Source organism: Theropithecus gelada, unplaced genomic scaffold (genome assembly GCF_003255815.1).
Source record: "Theropithecus gelada isolate Dixy unplaced genomic scaffold, Tgel_1.0 HiC_scaffold_15794, whole genome shotgun sequence".
Taxonomy (NCBI): Eukaryota; Metazoa; Chordata; class Mammalia; order Primates; family Cercopithecidae; genus Theropithecus; species Theropithecus gelada.
Genome location: NW_020257541.1, coordinates 13,157 through 18,953, shown reverse-complemented (window position 1 = coordinate 18,953; position 5,797 = coordinate 13,157). Strand labels below are relative to the sequence as shown.

The window sequence follows — 5,797 nt, the reverse complement described above, 5'->3', positions numbered from 1 at the left end:
AGCCACACTAGGAAACCCATTCTTACTGTTTTTTTTTTTTTTTTTTTTGGGTGGAGGGCGGAATGAGAAAATAACTTTATTTCATTGTGGGGAGTGGGCACACATCCAGCCTCAGAACTTCTGGAACTGCTTCTTGGTGCCCGGAGGTCTTAGTGACCTTGAGCCCGTTGAAGTGCACTGTCTTGCTCAGGGGCCAGCACTCGCCCACTGTCATCATGTCGCTGATCTGGATGTCCCTGAAGCAGGGGGACAGGTGTACGGACATGTTCTTGTGGTGCTTCTCGAAGTGGTTGTACTTGCAGATGTAGTGGAGATAGTCTCAGTAGATGACAGTGGTCCTCTGCATCATCATCTTGGTCACCATGCCAGAGAGGATCCACCCTCGAATGGAGGTGTTACCAGTGAAGGGGCATTTCTTGTCAATGTAGTTGCCCTCAGTCGCCTCTTAGGGTGTCTTGAAGCTCAGACTGATGTTCTGTAGTACTGCAGGAGCTTCTCCGTGCCAGTTTCTCCCAGCAGGACCTTCTTGTTTTGAAAGATGGTCGCTGCTTTTGGTAGGCTCACTCGTCTGTAATTCATACTCAGTTCTAAGCCTGGGGTTATTTCAGTTTATATGCTGTAGAAGACCTCCCAGGGCCTGCAGAATTCATCCTCTAAACCAGAATCACCCGTTTCACACCCCGGACACCTTTCAGTGAGGATCATTCTCCAAGACCCAAGGTCACCCACCCAGGATTCACTCCTTATGTAATGCATAAGGATTCAGAATTAAATACCAAAACCTCAGGCTCCTTGGATTTGCCCTTAGGAGTCAGTTTCCACAGGATTAACCCTTAAGACCAGAGAACTCCAAAAACAGCTTCTTAAACATAGATTTTAAAAAGGTAACTCTTAAAATGCTGGAGCCTCCACTAAAGTGCGGAGCCCCCAGGATTTAGGAAGCACTCATCTAGATACACACAAAAGCATGCACCCTCCGCCCCAGTTAATCCCTAGGAAATCACTGACGCCCAGAATTAACCCCCGAACTTGGGCCCTGGGCCCTGCCCTCCCAGACATGCCCCTGAAGCCTGGGGCAGACCCCGCAGCCTGGGCTCCAGCCCCGAGCCTGCACCTGAATCCCATTCTTACTTTTAATGTTGTACTTGAAAAACAGTTAAGCTATAAGCACAGTAAAGTCCACCAATCTTAAGTGTACAAGTCTATGACTCTTTACATATGTGTAGACCCATGGTCACCCAGGTTGACATAGAGACATAGAGACTATTTCTAGCACCTGCTCCAGAAGCTCCCTTCTGTCCCCTCCCACTTTCTATCCCCCCAAAAGGTAACCATTATTTTGACTTGTAACAACATAGACTTGATTTGTTTGGTTTTTTTGGAGACAGAGTCACCTGGGCTGGAGTGCGGTGGTGTGGTGGTGCAATCACAACTCACTGCAGCCTCAACTTTCTGGGCTTAAGCCAACCTTCTGCCTCACTCTCGTGAGTAGCTAGGACTACAGGCTCGTGCCACCATGCTTGGCTAATTTTTTGTTTTTTATAGAGACACAGTCTCACTATGTTGCCCAAGCTGGTCTCAAACTCCTGGGCTCAAGTAATCCTTCCATCGTGGCCTCCCAAAGTGCTGGGATTATAGGCATGAGCCATTGTGCCCAGCTGATCTTTCTGCTTTTGAACCTCAAATAAATAGAATCATACAACACATATTCTTGTGCATTTGGTTTCTTTTGCTCAATATTGTCTGGGATATTCATCCATGTTGTTATATGTAGCAGTAATTTGTTCTTTTTCAGTGCTGTATAGTGTGTTATTGTATGAGTATATCATGATTAGTTTATTTGCTCTCCCATTGACTGACAGGCATTTAGGTTGTTTCCAGTTTCAGGCTGTTGTGAATAAAGCTGCTACGTGCATTTGCATGCAGGGCTTTTGGTGCACACAAGCACTTTTTTCTCTTGGCTATATATCTTGAAATACAATTGCTGGGTCATAGGATACTCAATGAGGCCATGCCTGATTTCTCAAAGAGCAAGTAAAAAGAGGGCAATGGTCTGAAAGATAAATGATGATATTTCAGTCATTATGTGGGAGGGGAGATGCTTTTTACTTGTGTGTGTGGTAGGTGGTTACAAATATGGCCACCAATGAGTTATGCCTCCTGATATCCACATCCATGGGTAGTCCCCTCTCATGTTGAGTTTAGCCTCATGACTTGCTTTGGCCAATGGAACATCAGCAATGGCATGTAAAAGAAGAACATCAGCAAAAGCATGATGCAAGCATGATTTGACAAGCACTTGAGTGTTGAGGCTTGCCTACAGCTATAGTCTGAATGTTGGTGCCCCTCCAAAATTCATATGTTGAAACCGAATCCCCAATGTGATGGTATTAAAAGGTGGGGTATTTGGGAGGTGATTAGGTCACAAAGGTTCCACTCCCATAAATGGGATGAATGCTTTTATAAAAGAGGCTTGAGGGAGCCTGATTGTCCCTTCTGCCACATGAGGACTCAGGGTAAAGGCACTATCTATGAAGCAGAGAGCCCTCACCAGACATGGAATTTGCCGATGCCTTGATCTTGGACTTCCCAGCCTCTAGAACTGTGACCGCTAAATTTCTGTTTGTAAATTACCCAGTCTAAGGGATTTTGTTATAGAAACCAGAACAGACTAAGACAGTACTACTGCTACCAACCAACATGTCCTTTCAGGCATCACTTCCACTCTTTGAGCCCTCTTCTTTGTTGCAACCCATACATGGGGACAATTATAGTGGTCCTGACTTCACAGAGCAGTTGTGAGACTGCTGAATAATGCTGGGGAAAGCTGTTTGAGCCGGGTAAAGCACTGTGCAAGTGGAAGGCAATGCAGTGCTGTTATCTACAGGAACTGCCATCGACATGAATTGTTTTACTTTGGGGCAATGGGTTTTGAGTTTTTCCAGATTGTTTTGCTTTCTGGCCTCTCTTCTTAGCACTCCACATAAATTCAGAGTATTCAGGAACGACAGTGGTCTCTGGAAGCTTTCTCTCACTATCTCCATTTACAGGGGTTATTGTCTTTACACGAGGCTCGTGGCTTGTTTCAGGAAGAAACAGTTTGAGAGTTGGTCGCCTTCCCGGCTGAAACTGAATCATATTTGTTTGTACCACCAAAGCCGCTTTTACATTCAATTTCCTCATGTGTGGAACCAGTGGTGGGTTCTTAATTGACTGCCCAAGGGCAGGCTTCAGGAGGCTTTGTGATTATGTGCAAAGTTCTGTGGAAGTGGGTGCACACATGTGGACATACCCTATGTGTGTCCACACTTGTGTCTGTCTTGTTCTGTGAAGAGAGGCCTTAGGGTCCATTAGATCATCACAAGTGGACTCTGGGAGACTAAAAACCTTCAGGATTAGGTCTTCAATGTGAGACTGGGATTTTACGACACCAGCAAGAAGCTCTTGGTGTTGAGAACTATTGTTCCAAAAAGGAAAACGACCCAATGTAGCTACTACAGCTAGACCCACAGCCATGCAGAAGTGTCAGCAGGTGTGTGCAAAGCTATGTCCCTGTTGGAATGGATGTTCCTCCCTCCTGGTGGATCCAGGTGTGGGGACTTCACACCAGGCTGGCGACATGTTTTGGTAAAAAGGTAGTTGCACTCCCATGTTATGTTGAAAAGTATAGACACTATAGAGGGAGGATTATTTTATTCCCTTTTCTCTTTCTCAAGACTCGATTTCCCCTCCCTTTTTAAGGTACAAATGCCAACCTCACATTAGAGGAAGGAGCGTTGAGCATTCAGAGTTAAACTGGGAATTTTGACTCAATGGACCTTGACAAACAGCTCCAATGGAACTCTTCCAACAATGGCCGCTCTTTTACTTTTTATTTTTATTTTTTAAAGTAATGCCAGTGATGGAAGGGGGCGTGTGAAATTAAACAAATGATTTCTCAGTAAATGCTTTGCTGAGAATTATCTATCAGGGGCAACTCACACAATCTATAATAAAGAGGATAGATTTAGGGACCGAGTTCCTTGGCATACTTTGGAGTCCCTGCTCACAGTATGAGTCTGTGAGTGCAGAAACAGAACAGACTTATGCAGCGGCGTTGACTCTGGGTTGAATAAGATGAGGGCGATTGGGCTGATCAAGCACGCATAACTGATCCTGCAGGGAAATGCTGCTTGGTGATTGTTGTGGCAGAGAAAGAATTTTATCCTGAGATGAATGGTGCTTCCCTATTCAGGGACTGTTCCACCTGGGGGTGGGAGCATTTGGAAATAGGGGTGCAGTTTTGGTTGTCACAATGACTAGGGGGTGCGACTGGAATTTAGCAGGCAGGGGGCCAAGGACACTTAACATCCAACAATGCGGGGGGACTGTCCCACACAATGGGGATTTGTCCAGGCCCAAATATGAATAGTGCTCCCATTGACAAACATGGCTCATCGCTGCAAAGAAAGTTCCAGGTGTCTTTTCTAAAGAACCAATTGGTTCATTAGAGACTAAGAATGGTTTTTCAAGGTGACCCAAGGGATTGGGGCAGGGATTATTTCGCGTAAGAGAGCTGGTGAACTTATCGAAATTCTGTGCATCCTGCAGCCCAACAAGGCTGGAGAGGCGATACCCGGGCACCTGCTTTAGGTCTGGCAGAGGCCACCTGGACGGAGGTGTCGGGGTCAAATGGGAGGGCAGGGTTGTGTTGCTGGGCAGAGCAGCCAGTTACCACAAATGGAGAGTGAGAAACAGGGCCCACGGGTGCCAATGGTCCTCCCAAAGTGAGACAGCTGGAAAGTCAGAGGAGCGTGAATGCCCATGACAGGGGATTTAGTATGGGGCACAATCAAGGGGTTGCCCCAGAGGAAAAGGCAGAGGGACCTTTCTGGAGGCCAGGCGGGCCTTGACTAGACAGAAAAGGGGCCTACTGCTGACTTTATTCTGTTCCACCCCCTGCTTCCTCATGGGAAGAACCTGGCCTCTGGCTCCGCTGGTACCCTGGCGGGGGGCCCAGGGCAGTGAGGAGGACTTGGCAAAGCCACAAGCACCTTGCCATGATCCTGTCCCCTCCTGGCTGTGGGAGTTGCCTCTGGGAAGTGGGTCCTCAGTGTGTAGGAGGCACCAGGGCATCCCAAAAGCTGCACCATTTAGCCACCCCACAAAAGGAGAGGCAAGAGGGTGTTGCAAGCCCAGCCAACTGTCATTGTCTGCTTCCTGCTCATCCTGTGTCCCACAGCTCTGTGGCTGGGCCAGGCCAAGGGACTCTGAAAGCAAGTATTGAGGTCAGCCCTTAGCCAGCGTTTTGTCTTCTACTAATCTGTGGTTTGCAAGGCAAAGGCGAGAGATGACGGTGGCAGGGACAGATCTCAAGCGCCTGCAAAGGGAGAGGGAGCTGACTTTCCACAGGGGCTGGGGGAGGGTACCTGGCCCAGCTGCTGACATTTTTACAAAACAAATAAGTGTGAGGCTGTGCTGGTGACCTCAGTGTGATGGAAAAAGATGGTCAGCGGTGTGTCTGCCGGAAATGGCATGTTTCTCAGCCCACCTGTTAGGAAGCAGAAAGGCAGATGTTGAGTCATATCATTCCAGCAAACAGTTATCAAGCGCCGACTGCATGCATGCCTGGCATGGCCCTGTGCATTTGATGTGGGTTAGCACATTCAGTCCTCCCAGCCATCCCAGATGGAGGGCTCCAGTATGGTTTCCAGTTCAGAGATGAGGAAATTGAGGCAGAGGTGTTAGTTTCCCCACCCAAGGCTGGACAGCTAAGAAGTGGTGGGAAAGGGATGTGAATCCTGGCAGGCTGGCACCA

The 5,797-nt window shown here is 47.7% G+C and overlaps 1 pseudogene; it reads right to left on the bottom strand.

The window, feature by feature from the left end:
- Positions 1-111: 111 nt before the first annotated feature.
- Positions 112-579, bottom strand: LOC112617007 (annotated as a pseudogene).
- Between the last annotated feature and the right edge of the window lie 5,218 nt (positions 580-5,797).